Genomic DNA, 14912 nt, shown 5'->3' with positions numbered 1-14912 from the left:
CATTTTTCCAAAAACCCTAAGGAAGAAAGATGGCAAATTATGTGAGTGAATAATGTTTTCCTATCTCATAATACGTACTATGATTTTTGTTATAATTCAACTACAGGAAGTGATAGAAATCTACTGGTAAAATGGGATGGGAATTAGCAGTCAAGTAAGAAAGGTAAATCCTCATTTAGTATAGTGGGTTATCAGTGGGTATGTCTAAAAGTATCACATCAAGGAATAGCAATATTAGACTATTATGTAGACATATGGAAGTGAAAAAATAACAGGAACAGAGGGATCTGGGTTCTAATTCTGGCTCTGCCACTTGCTAACCATACGGTCTTGCATAAATTGTTTAACTTCTCTAAGCCTCAGCTCCTTAATTCGTAAAATGGACATAATAACAGCACCTAGTTCACAATGGTTTGGGGAAAGTAAGTGAAATGATTCAGTAAAGCACTTAAAACAAGGCCTGGTAAGAAGAGTAAGAATGTATTTCATAAATATACATTTTAACTATTATTCATAATAGTAAGTCTCTGTGGTCTTGTATTGACAATTTTCTGATGACTAATAAAGCTAGGTAACCGCAATAGTGACATGTTCTTACTTAGATATCTTAGGATAAAGATGATATTTGTTTTTCTCTGTTTGGCTCACTTCACTTAGTATGATCATCTTTAGGTCCATCCATGTTGCTGCAAATGGCATTATTTCATTCTTTTTATGGCTGAGTGATATTCCATTGCATATATATACCACATCTTCTTTATCCATTCATCCGTTGATGGACACTTAGGTTGCTTCCATGCCTTGGCTATTGTAAATAGTACAACACTGTAAATCAACTATATTTCAATAAAAAAGTAAAAGTAAAGAGTTCAGGCTTTGAAAGCCATCAGGCCTCTGTTGCAACTACTCAACTCTGAGTAGTTGCAACTACTCAGCTCATCGGGCTTCCCTGGTGGCGCAGTGGTTGAGAATCTGCCTGCTAATGCAGGGGACACGGGTTCGAGCCCTGGTCTGGGAGGATCCCACATGTCGCGGAGCAACTGGGCCCGTGAGCCACAACTACTGAGCCTGCGTGTCTGGAGCCTGTGCTCTGCAACAAGAGAGGCTGCGATAGTGAGCGGCCCGCGCACCACAATGAAGAGTGGCCCCTGCTTGCCGCAACTAGAGAAAGCCCTCGCACAGAAATGAAGACCCAACACAGCAAAAATAAATTAATTAATTAATAAACTCTACCTTAAAAAGAAAAAGTTTTAAAAAGATGAAAAGCCTTGTACTTGCTTTTTAAGACACCCACCGATTCCTGAAGGTGGCTTCCATATGCACCTCTGCACAAACCTGTTAAAAAGGAGCTCCTCCCAGTGGTCCCCTGGGATCTTCCTTTGGGGACTCTCTTAGCCTGGGTGACTCAGATCAAATATCAAGGAAGTTGCCTCATTCTCAGGTAGAGGTAACACCTTCTCCTTCAAGTGCTCTCACAGCTCTTATAGAATCCACCAGTTGGTTTTTTTAACATCCTTATTGGAGTATAACTGCTTTATGTTGCTGTGTTAGTTGCTGTTGTATAACAAAGTGAATCAGCTATATGTATACATATATCCCCATATGCCCTCCCTCTTGCGTCTCCCTCCCACCCTCCCTATCCCACCCCTCTAGGTGGCCACAAAGCACCAAGCTGATCTCCCTGTGCTATGAGGCTGCTTCCCACTAGTTATCTATTTTACATTTGGTAGTGTATATATGTACATGCCACTCTCTCACTTCGTCCCAGCTTACCCTTCCCCCTCCCTGTGTCCTTAAGTCCATTCTCTACATCTGCGACTTTATTTCTGTCCTGTCCCTAGGTTCTTCAGTACCATTTTTTTTTTTAGATTCCATATACATGTGTTAGCATACGGTATTTGTTTTTCTCTTTCTGACTTACTTCACTCTGTATGACAGACTCTAAGTCCATCCACCTCACTACAAATAACTCAATTTTGTTTCTTTTTATGACTAATAATCCATTGTATATACGAGCCACATCTTCTTTATCCGTTCATCTGTCGACAGACACTTAGGTTGCTTCCATGTCCTGGCTATTGTAAATAGTGCTGCAATGAACACTGTGGTACATGACTCTTTTTGAATTATGGTTTTCTCAGGGTATATGCCCAGTAGTGGGATTGCTGGGTCATATGGCGAATCCACCAGTTTTAATGGAACTTCCTACTGTATTGTAATTATTCATTTTTATGGGTTTTCTTCCAGGAGACTGAGAACTTCTTAATGAGAAGAAACTGTGCCCTTTATCGCCAGTGCCTCAGTGCTTAGCAAAGTGCCTACCTGAATACACAGTAGGCATTCAAGGAATACACCAGGAATGAATAAATGAATGAATGAGTGAACAAGTGAACAAAGTCTAACACAATGCATCTTAACCAGTGTGCACATCAAAATCACCAAAGGACTGTTTTGCAAAAACATACGATCTATGCCCCTCCAGACATCTCCGAGAGTAGGGCCAAGGCATCTGCAGTGCATTGTAACAAGCTCCTCAGGTGTTCCTGATGTACAGCTCTGTTCAAGAATCACGTCATTGTATAGAGTTCTAGACCAGATCGGAAGTCTAGGCCTCATTTCTGCAATGAAAATCATTGAAAAGCCTCTCTGGAACTCTGTTTATTAGTTTTAAAAAAGGACAAATATGATATTGTGTGCAGCTCAAATGACAGTAGCTGAAACAAGAGGTGCATGTAAAACAAGATGATGAGAATTTCAATGAGGAGGAAACCATTAAATTCTGGTTCTCGGGTGTGAAGGAGGAATGTGCTGGCTAATAAAATCTACAGGCTGATGACAGATTCTTGCAGCATGCTATGTGGAATCACCACGCAAAGAATCCTGCAGTTCCCAGTTGGGCCCAAGGCACTAAGGGGGACTGCTTCCCTCATCTTCATTTTTCTTCTCTACTTCCCGCTTCACACTGTGGGGCGCTGTAATCTCCCTGCTGTGCAAAGTGTCTAGAGAGCTTTCTGGATAAAAGGAGTTACATAATGTGGAGTCCTCCTGGGAAATACAGCAGTAAATTAAGTTTTCTGCTTCTTCACAGTTCTCTAAGGACAGAAATACTCCACAAGGGGCAGGGAAAAGTATAATATGGTAAAGGAATCTTCTGAATAAGTGCTTGAAAAGCAGTGCTGCAAACCATTCTGTTCCATCCAATAAACACTGATCATGTGATCACCCACCATGTACAAGCCAACGTGCTGGTGGGTAACCAGGAGGATTTCACAGTGCAGCGCAGGGACCGGTCCATAAAGAAAGAAGTTTAACATATGTGGCAAGAGATAGGAGAGACTACCTGAGAGCCAGTAACAGATGATGCTTGAGCCTAGTTCTGAAGGAAGAGTGAAAGACAGGTGAATAAGTGTAGGAAGCATGTTCCAGGAAGGGGGAATTCCGAGATGTGAACTTGATGCAGTTTGGTATCACTAGGTGATGAATGGAGGGACAAAGTAGCCAGGGATAGACCTGGAGAGGCAGAGAAGAGCCTCACTATGGGGGTTTCTGTGCTCAGGAACTTGGGGTTTCTGAAGGATGAGTAACCTGTTTCTATGGGTATATGGCTTGGATGTCTGGGTGGATGTAAGTTCTCCTAACCAGATGATCTGATTTGCAGAAGAGCTAATAAATTCAGTTTCCAACATATTGGATTTGAAGTTATCTAGGTGAGATCCAGGGAGAGATCCAGAGGGACATGGAAGTCTGAAGTTTGGGAAGGAAGACACGGCTGCAGGTAGAGATCCAGGAAGAAATCTGACTCCAGAAGAAGAGTCTGATTGTATTTAATCATTCCCTGAGACTGGGAATGGGAACTGTGGTCTACTAGTGAAGACCAGAGACCATATTCCATCATGATCTGAACTCCACTGCACCCAGGCAATATTTTCATTCCCAAACGCACCAGGATTCTACTTGCTTTTTCCATCCTCCTTCACCTACACTTTTCCATACAGCTCACCTCTGCTGCAGGTTAAGTTCAAGATAGGATAGAACCTCAGAAGCATCCTCCCGTCTTTGAAATTCTGAAAGATAGGCCTTTTTTCCTTAAAAGGTTTTTACAGAAATAATTATGATGGGGAGCTAGAACAGGATTTTTTAAAAGTGCAAACATGGGGGCTTCCCTGGTGGCGCAGTGGTTGAGACTCTGCCTGCCAATGCAGGGGACACGGGTTCGAGCCCTGGTCTGGGAAGATCCCACATGCCGCGGAGCAACTAGGCCCGTGAGCCACAACTACTGAGCCTGCGCGTCTGGAGCCTGTGCTCCACAACAAGAGAGGCCGTGATAGTGAGAGGCCCGCGCACCGTGATGAAGAGCAGCCCCTGCTCGCTACAACTAGAGAAAGCCCTCGCACAGAAATGAAGACCCAACACAGCCAAAAAGAAAATAAAAGAAAAAAAAAGTGCAAACATGGAAATCTTACAAAGATTTCAGACTCTCCCTACCTCTAATTTTGGCTCCCTTTCTTAGACGCACCAGGAAACTCATCAAGTCCTTCTGAACTCTTCTTCTGTCCTTCAGAATAGAGCTTATACCGCCCTCCCTTCAGTCTCCAATTTCCTCTAACTAAGCCCATCATTTTTTCTGCTTTTGGTTCCTGTTTCCAGACCATGCAGAAGAGCAACACACTCCCAGGGGCAACATCTCTCATCACACACAGTGATCCTCAAAGGGGATCGGTGGACAGCAATGTACCATCGACAGAGGCATTTTGCAAAAATCTGAGGAGAAAAGGCTCCCTGGTCCCTTCATCCTGGTTCTGACACTCTACCCCAACAAAGAATTCCTGCTCTAGCTGAATAGAACTTTTTCTCCAGGAATCCCCTAATTCGAACACATTTTTCTAAAGATACCATTAGAGAGGAATTGAGCAATTGAAGGCACATGGGCTGGCTTTAGAACAGGGTCCATGCTTCAGTGGGCAGGATTGTCTGGGAAGCCCCTGAAACTGAGAGCAATTTTTGCATGCATGTATATTTTCTTTAGAAAGACCAGTCATTTACTGCATACTAATCTTCCAGGCATTTCACGCTTATTAGCACTGATTCTTATAACTACCCCATAAAGTATTATCTCCACTTTTCACATGAGAAATGGAAGTTCAGCATGATTAAGGGTTTGGCCCAAAGCCACATAGCTTTGGGTCTGAGGCAAGAGCCTGACTCCTATCTACATGGCATCCAAGCCCACACTCGCCATACTCTGCCAAAGTGCCCGTCCGTGCTTCTCAGGGCCCTTTCTCAGGTTCAGAAATCCATGGTGATCCTAGAGCCTGGGTCCAGCTGAGGACAGCGTTGTTTTTCTGGGACCAGAAAGACACAATCACTCAGAGTGACTCACACCCTGCCTCATCTCTCTAAGCAATGCCCATCCATTAGAAGAGAGGGTTGAGCCACATCATGTAAGGCGGCCCAACAGTTAGCTATCTAACTGGTGCCCCAGACATGTAGGTGGGAGAGAGGAAGTCCCTTAAGGAAATCTGTAGGGGCTATATGGTGTGAGTAGGAAGAGAACAAAGATGTGGAAAATCTGGAATTTCCTAAGGCGAAGACCATAGAAGGATCTAGACAGAAGGAACTGCATGTGAAAAGGCATGGAGATGAGTACTGGAAATGCTAAAATTCAGAGATTAAGGTATTAGGTGGGTGGGGAACAGAGAAGGCAAAACTCTGCCTTGTATCAAACCATGTCCCTTAGCATCAAACCCTCGGGCAGAGAATCCTTAATAGACTAGAGAAGCCTGAACCCAAAGACTCAACAGTTTCCTTTTTATTATTTGTTTATATCTTTATTTATAATTTTATCTCTGTCATTGTAAAAGCAATATAATCAAATTTAAAAAAAATGGAAACCAGAAACATGAAAATAAAATCACCCAGAATCCCACAATCTAACAACAGTCATCATTTGGCAAGAATTAACTCCTAACTTTTTTCATACAATTGCATACTTGGTAAACATACAAAACTCAAAAGACCACCCTACTTGATTTTTCTTAAAACTGCCAACTAACTAACAGGAACTTTTATTCAGGTAGTGCCTTTTCCTTAGACGATTGAGAAAATTCTAACATAAAGCATGACATCTGGGGTTTCGCAGCCTCAGTACTATTGACATCTTGGGCCAAATCATTCTTTGGAGGGGTGGGAGTTGGGAGGCTGTGTGCTGTGCACACAGGATGTTTAGCACCATCCCTGGCTTCTACCCACGTGATATGAGTAGCACCCTCCTCTCCCTGATCAGTTATGACAACCAAAAATAGTTCTAGACATTGACAAGATCACCCCTGTTAAGAAGCACAATTAAATAATACTAAAAACAATCATTTAACAAAAATATGTCTGTGCCTTATTGGACCCGGTCTTTTCTGGAGGAGGGATGAGCTCTGTCTTGATCCTGTCTCTAAACAAAGGTTCCTTGTAGGCTTGTTCTCGTGAATCTCTGTGAGGTAGAAGATATTCGGAAAGTAAGGTGTCTCATCTTTGAGCCCACCGATGATTAATTACTAAAGACTCCCTACTGCTAAATCCAGGGGTGTTTCTCCCTTTCCTGTCTCACACCCAGAGCTGGATGTGTTTGGACAAAACAATATGAACAAAGAATGGCAACTGCCTCTGCCTTGTACAGTCCATACAAAGGGAATATCAGGACAAAAGCACAGAGATGAGGGAAAGGCAAGTGGCTGGCAATGTACATGCGAGAAAAGGCCCCTTCATTATTCAGTCCCTTCAATACTTCCAGGTGAATTGCTCTACTTTGTTACATTTCCTGGAAGACCTATTTACCTGTCTCTATATGTGTCATTAGACTTTAAACTTTGAGACCGGGCTACATTTTACCTTATCTATCTTATCTGTCTATCTCAATCCCTGGTCAACCGTTTATCATAAATAGTTATTGTATAATTAGGCCAGATTGGAAAAGGCTATACGATAGTGCAGTGTGGTGATTGGGTGTACTCTGAGCACATCTGCCTTGAAATCCCAACTTCACCACCTACCAACTATGAGATCTTTAGTTAGTCATTTATGTTCTCCAGTTTAAACTTTAATCCCCTCATCTGTAAAACAGGACTAATAAAAGTACTTACAAGACTGTTTCAAGGATGAGCTATTGCATGTAAAGCCACAAGCACAAAAGAGAAGCTAATGCTATTGTAAGGCATCAGTGGCAAACTTTAATGAGTAGATGGCCAGATCGGATGGTAAAGAGTCCAGGCTTTGAAAGCCATTGGGCCTCTGCTGCAACTACTCAACTCTGTAGATGTAATGGAAAAGCACCCATAGATAACATGTGCACCAATGAGCATGGCTGTGTTCTGATAACACTTTATGAAATAAGGGCAGGCCACATTTGGTCCACAGGTAATAGCTTGCTAACTCCTGTTTTCAGGTGCCTAAATTTGTTTTGTTTTGTTTTTTTAAACATCTCTATTGGAGTATAATTGCTTTACAATGGTGTGTTAGTGTCTGCTGTATAACAAAGTGAATCAGTTATACATATACATATGTCCCCATATCTCCTCCCTCTTGCATCTCCCTCCCACCCTCCCTATCCCACCCCTCTAGGTGGTCACAAAGCACCAAGCCGATCTCCCCGTGCTATGCGGCTGCTTCCCACTAGGTATCTATTTTACAATTCGTAGCGTATATATGTCAACGCTACTCTCTCACTTTGTCCCAGCTTACCCTTCCTCCTCCCTGTGTCCTCAAGTCCATTCTCTACATCTGCGTCTTTATTCCTGTCCTACCCCTAGGTTCATCAGTACCATTTTTTTTTTAGATTCCATATGTGTCACCATATGGTATTTGTTTTTCCTCTTTCTGACTTGCTTCATTCTGTATGACAGATTCTAGGTCCATCTACCTCACTACAAATAGTTCAATTTCGTTTCTTTCTATGGCTGAGTAATATTCCATTGTATATATGTGCCACATTTTCTTTATCCATTCATCTGTTGATGGACACTTAGGTAGCTTCCATGTCCTGGCTACTGTAAATAGAGCTGCAATGAACATTGTGGTGCATGTCTCCTTTTGAATTATGGTTTTCTCTGGGTATATGCCCAGTAGTGGGATTGCTGGGTCATATGGTAGTTCTATTTTTAGTTTTTTAAGGAACCTCCATACTGTTCTCCATAGTGACTGTATCAATTTACATTCTTATGTGTCTAAATCTGAATCAAGAAGTAGAGCTTACAGAAGATTCTTGAACTAGACTGTAATGAAATCAAAGTGATTCCTTGGGTAGGTTGAGTTTTTAGCACCATGCTGTACAGACTACCACGAGCGAGGTCTGGAGACTATTTAAAATTGTCTAAGCACGAAACAGGAAGGACCTGCGCTGTAGGTAATGAAAATGTGAACCACGCAGGCGAGGATGACAAATGCAACTCCTGCCTCCTGCACACCAAGCTGTGGTTATAGCCTCTGAGGGTCTCTTTCTATTTTCCTACAATGTCTTAGTCATAATTGGATCTCATATTATTTAGCAAATTATTAGCATAGCCCTAGAAAACCTCTGGAGAACCAATTAGCTAAAGATAAAAATTAAAAGGTTATTCTTAATTTATACTGATTCCTAAGCAGGTGAGTTGCTTGAATTTGAGACTCTTGAACTTAAGCTACTCTCAATTTCAAGAAATGATTCCATTTTTCATGCAGGGCTTTAAGAATCTGTCAAAAACGATGATTCAAACAATTGTACTAACACTAGTGGTCATTATATGAAACGATCATGACTATTAACCATTGCCATCATTTCCTTTAACGATACCTTCTAACTTTGCTCTGGTTTTGCAATTTCAGATTGGGCCCTTCCTTTTATGTTCCTAAGTACAACTAGCTCTAAACAGATCGGCTAAAAAAATAAGGTTAAATGTGCTGTGTCCCAGTTAAGTCAGGGGAGGCACATCCTACAACCCCATCTAAAGTCTTTGGAGATGGATGCCTAAAACGTGGCCTATCTACTTCCCTTAGGGAATTCTGGCACTTTAAGAGGAACAGGCACCTAACAGTATGCTCTGAATCCAGAAAAGGCTTAATACACATTGTTCACAGCACAGACCTGAATAGTCATTCAATACAAGTTGTGTTGAATCAATGAATGCACCAGTGACTATTAAGAATTTTTTCATGGATTGACATTTAAAAATTGGGAATAACCAGAAATGGCCTACTACCCAACTTAAAAATTTTTTAAAAATGATTTAAAAAGGACTTAGAATAACTGTCTACCCATACTCAAGTGCAATTATCTATGCATTCCCAGTTTGTATAAATGCATTATATATATCTTCTAAAAGCTTATAAGAAGAAATGATGTGTGATCCTACCTTTCAAGCAGCTTATAGAAAACTAGCTACTTAACTGCTGCATATTTTAGCTTTCTTAGCTATTTAAAACTAATAATAATAATGGGAAAAGCTCACTAAACAACGGAAGACAGAAAACTTGCCCTTTAAAAGATAATTCTAGGCCAGTATTTCCTAAGCGTGTTCTATTAGTTTGTTAAGTGTTCTATGTGGCCAAAATCATTTACACACTGCTGCATGGTTTAGTCCCCTTTTGGAGGAGATGGTGAAAAAAACTATTATATGTATGACACACCATCATTTTAGAGATACACACTGACTAGAGGACCTACCTTGATTCTGAAATGTTAACGTAGGAAGGAACAAAAAGCATAAGTTAGAATCAAAGAAATAAGGTAGTAACTCTATGGCTTTAGGGAAATCCCCTAAGTCTCAACTTGTTTTTAAATGGTAACAATAATAATAACCTATTCTATAGGATCATGCTAAGGACTGAATGAGTTCATACACGTAGAAATCTGTACACCAAGTTAACGCACAGCGAACAGCAAGAAACATATCCATTTTTATTACTGGAGATTCAGAATGTACATAGGATATCAAAGGCCTGAGAAGTCCTACAGCAAGGGGGACAGTGAAGCTGGATTTCTTTTGTTTGTTTGTTTGTTTTTGCGGTACATGGGCCTCTCACTGCTGCGGCCTCTCCCGTTGCGGAGCACAGGCTCCGGACGCGCAGGCTCAGCGGCCGTGGCTCACGGGCACAGCCGCTCCGCGGCATGTGGGATCTTCCCGGACCGGGGCACGTACCCGTGTCCCCTGTGCATCGGCAGGCGGACTCTCAACCACTGCGCCACCAGGGAAGCCCGAAGCTGGATTTCTTAAATGTATTTGACCATGTATATTAATCCAGATTCTCAGTCACAAGATTCAGAAGCCGATGCTGGCTAAACATGAAATCATTTATTCAAGGGATGTTGGGTAGCTTGCAGAATTACTCAGTAGGCTACAGAAACAGTAGTCTAGAGAAACCAGATCGAGCCTAAGCTTCCAGAAACTCAGATCCTACATAGAACAGGCGTGATGAGGACACTGCTGCCAGCTACCACTGAGCACTAGGTCCTGTAATCTGCAAAGCTCCAAGGAATTCAACTTGAATGCAACTGTTCCTGGGGCCAGCAGTGATCCTGTTTCTGTGTCAAGCATAGGACTCAGCAAACTCCACTATCTCCCAAGGATGGAGGTCTTTTCTGCCACCATCCTCCCCAGAAAAAAAATGGGTTCTGCATGGCACCCTCTTCCTCTAGTTGCTCACTTCTGAATCAATATGGTCTGTGGAATCTAGGTCATATGCCTGTGCCCTAGCTGCAAATAAAGCAGAGGAAGAAAGTTTTATGGACTCTTCCTGGGGAGGGGAGCCTCCCATGACTAGAAGTTCCCCAAAGGTAGCAAATGTGTTTAACAGTTACTGGAAACCCAAAACACATGACAAATGTCCACTACACTGTGAAACACCTACTCCTCCGTCTAAAAACTATAACTTCTTACAGAGAACACTAGTGGGTATATTCCTTCCCTTAGCAGGACACACATCAACATCTTTCTTTTTAGCTCCAGGGAAGAGACTAAACTTCAATAGAGTTTAATGTTAGAAAGTGTCTTCTAGGGCACCCATTGATCTTAGAACATTCTGAGATAGAGGGTGGGCCTAAAAGTCACTATAAACAGGGTAGAAACAGACAAGGAAATCTGCCTGGAGTAGGGCATGAGGTGGAGGCTGCATGGCTAGAGGGCACTGCAGTTCTCTCTGTGATTGCTGTTCTCATCACCGCTTGGGTAGATCCTACTTGCCCCATTACTTCCCATCTACACTGGCATTTTCCTGGTGTCCTGTTTCTGAACACAACCACATGGGAACCCTACAGCATAAGAACGGGATGGAGCAGCCTGGGAAGGGCTGAGATACAGAAACAGACCCTTCTTCCTCTGAGTGCATGTATTGTGTGCACCAGAGCCAGGTACAGATGGGGACACCCGGACCGGCAGATGGGCTGTGGGGACAGGTGACAGAGATAATGTGGTATGTGTGTGTGGTGGGATCAGACGTAACACATCAGGGACCCCACGTACATTCTGTCACTTAATCTCACAACAACTCTAAAAGGTAGTTGGATGTGGCCACAGAGTGAATCCAAAGGAAGTAGCTGGTGGAGATTCAGGCAATGGGCACCAAGAGAGCACCAGGTAAATGGGTCAGAATGTCTCGGGGCCCCATCAGCCATTGAGATGGACCCGAAAGACAGGATTCTCAATCTTGGGAATGCACCAACAAGGGCAGACCAGGGCTCTCATTCTAAATAGACAAATCTGCCAAAACATATTATAAAGACTGAGCTTGGGCACAGGAATGCATAAAAGAGCCATTATTAGAGTTAAATATGATGTGGACAGTGAGATAGACGTATCAGAGCTCCTGATCTATAGGCTGACCATGTAAATTAACTTACAGACCAGAAATGGGGGGGTTATTAATAAGTATGCTAGGACCACAGGCATAAACAAGGAATGTTCCATAAAATGGGACATACGATCACCCCAGTTATATATTTCCTGACCCTAGTGAATCCCCAGGCAGAATTCAACTAAACACGGCTAAGAAAAGGAAAGAATGCAAAGGTTGAAAACTAAAGAAAACCTGACTTAAGAGAGACTCTTTTTCTTTTCTTTCCTTTGGTTTTTAATATTTGAAGAGATGATGTGAAAAATCAGAGATGCTAGCATACATTTATTTTTTATTTTTTCTCTCTTAATTCACAGCTAGAGGCTACCATGATTATTCCAGCAACAGCACAGGCAGGAAAATTCTTGTGGAAAGTTTCTTTAGAAGATTGAAGAGCAAGAGGGTGAATTTCCCTTGGCAGTGGGGTCAGCAGCAAGAAGGAGGCTGGTCTCAGTGACAAACTCCTTCAACATCCTGCTAGTTTCAGCTTCAGGTATGGCCAAGCTGATATACCCACAGGGTTTCTCCAGGATGTGGCCATGAGGACAAAGCCAGACGTTGTGGACTTTGGCTCATTAGAAGTTTTGGAAACGTAAAAAAAAGGAAATCAGATGTTTATCACCAGACTGACTATGATGTCACTCAAGAGGACTTTCGTTGTTAGGAGATTCACTTTCTAAGAGAAAGATCTTATGGGAAATGTTCCCTGATCCCAAAGGTAACCAACAAATGAATTGGTAGCTGTCTCCGAATGCTGCCATCTTAGCTTCAGGCAGACGGTTTGATCTGGGCCTCTGTTTTGTACATGCTGAAATACTATCCTTGGAAAGTAAGTAGAGCTTTATCAGAGATCTTTTTTCAAAAAAGACTTTTTGAACCATTTGACACTCCAGCTTGTCAACGCTGCCGTATTGTTCCTGCGTGTCTAGGTGTCAACTTTGAATACTAACTTGGCACTGGGAAGCCATTTTCATTATTAAGACATTCAGAAGGACAATTTCAACAGCAGTATGTTTGGAGGAAAGAGAAATGTGGGTTCTACCTTTCACAATGAGGCCTTGTACCCTCTTGGTCATATTAGCAGTTCAGTGCCTTGTGAAATTCCCTCCACCCTCTCTCCATACAAAGCTTCTCTTCAAAGTTTACACTTGCAGGGATTTAGAGGATTAGAAATCCAGTATTTAAGTACATGGCGGGTCAGCCAGGCCTTAAGTTAATGACCATCATGCCCTTAAGCAGAGTTTGACACTGTAATTGTTGTGCAAGGAATGTCAGAGTGAGGTGAAAGAAAATGTCCAGAACGTCCTTTGCCCCACAAGCAATTTCAACCCTCCCCACAAATTTATAGGTGTCTTCCTTCCTTTTATTTTCCTGTTAGCATTTACTGGTTATCCATCCGCCAACCCCTTCCCACCCCCCGCCCCAAGATTTTACTTATGTTTTGTTGTTACTGTTATACATGAAGTCAGGATTCTGTCTGTTTTGTAAGTTTCTCTATTCCCAGTGCCTGGTACATAACAGGTGTTCCATTACATTTGTTGAATGAATGAACGAATGAATGATGGAAGACTCCCCTCCTCATATAAATATGAGTCATTCAATGGATGGACCTAGAGATTGTCATACCGAGTGAAGTAAGTCAGACAGACAAAGACAAATGTCCTACAATATTGGTTATATGCGGAATCTAAAAAAAATGGCACAAATGAACCTGTTTACAAAGCAGAAATAGAATCACAGATGTAGAAAACAAACTTATGGTTACCAAGGGGGAAGGGAGGGGATAAATTGGGAGATTGGGATTGACATATACACACTATATATACTATTTATATACTATATATAAAATAGATAACTAATAAGAACCTACTATATAGCACAGAGAATTCTATTCAGTACTCAGTAATGACCTATATAGGAATAGAACCTAACAAAGAGTGGATATATGTATATGTATAACTGATTCACTTTGCGGTACAGCAGAAACTAATACAACATTGTAAATCAACTAAACTCCAAGAAAAATTAAAAAAAAAAAAAAGAGTCATTCAATACCGACTGCCCTCCAGATGTAAGATAACCAATTAAGAAAAGGAGTTCTCCAAAATTCTACTCTTTTACCCCTGTGCCTGGAGGCTTCAAAGTATGGGGCTAAGGAATAGGTGAATGGATGAATTCACCCACATTTTGGAATATTTTAAAAAGCCGGACTAACATCTAAGAATCAGTCTATTAAAAATGTAATATTTCTTAAATTTCTATAAGTTAATCATATCTGCGAATGTTGCTTGACCAATCTCTCTTTACAACAATAAATTCTTCAAACAAACAAACCAAAAAGGTTCAACGAGAGCCAAGAAGTAGAAAATGACAGATACTGTGTCCTGAATCAAAGGGGAAAAAAATCCTAAAAAAACAGGGGAAACAAAGGATTTTAAAAGGAAAGAAGGGGAAAAACATACAAGCACACTGGGGCCTCAAGAAGGAAAACAAGGCACGGAGAAGTAAAAATTTCTAAACATAAGGCCAATTTAGAGACAGCACTGAGAGAAGGCAGGCACTGAGACTCTCCATGAAACAGCTGAAACAAAGGAACATCCCAACTATGACAAAATAAAGAGGGACCACCACCTTTTCCTCCTTCTCCATCACCTCCCACCCCAAGTGGCTGCTTACTCCTGCTGGTGTTTACACTTTAGTGATATTCTCATATCAGGTTTTTCTTTGTAATCTCTAAAGCCATTACCTTAATTCAAGGCTTTGTCATTTTCCCGTAAGAATACAATAACTACCATGTGGCTCTGTCTCCAGGTTTAATTGCCTCCAATCTACCTTTCCAGAGTCCCCAGGGCAAATCTGCCCATTCTACCCTCTGTAAAACCAGTCAGAGGCTCCTCCCCAGCCTATCTGAATGATGTCCATGCAAGCTATATTTTCCAACCATTCTCTGGTGATGCGCACAGACGTTCACAACAAGGCCTAAGTGTGAATTTCCATAAGTGCAGAGACAGTGCCTATCTTATTCACAGCTGAATCCCAGACAACGAGCGCAGTGCCTGTGC

General features: G+C 41.9%; 1 protein-coding gene across 1 annotated transcript in view; it reads right to left on the bottom strand.

Moving 5' to 3' along the window:
* RAB38 (RAB38, member RAS oncogene family) overlaps positions 1–14912 on the bottom strand; it is a 65190-nt gene that overhangs the window by 25395 nt on the left and 24883 nt on the right. The window lies entirely within an intron of this gene.

Source organism: Neophocaena asiaeorientalis, unplaced genomic scaffold (assembly GCF_003031525.2).
Source record: "Neophocaena asiaeorientalis asiaeorientalis breed wild unplaced genomic scaffold, Neophocaena_asiaeorientalis_V1.1 scaffold946, whole genome shotgun sequence".
Classification (NCBI taxonomy): Eukaryota; Metazoa; Chordata; class Mammalia; order Artiodactyla; family Phocoenidae; genus Neophocaena; species Neophocaena asiaeorientalis.
The sequence above is the reverse complement of the archived record's forward strand: the minus strand, read 5'-3'. Positions and strand labels throughout refer to the sequence as shown.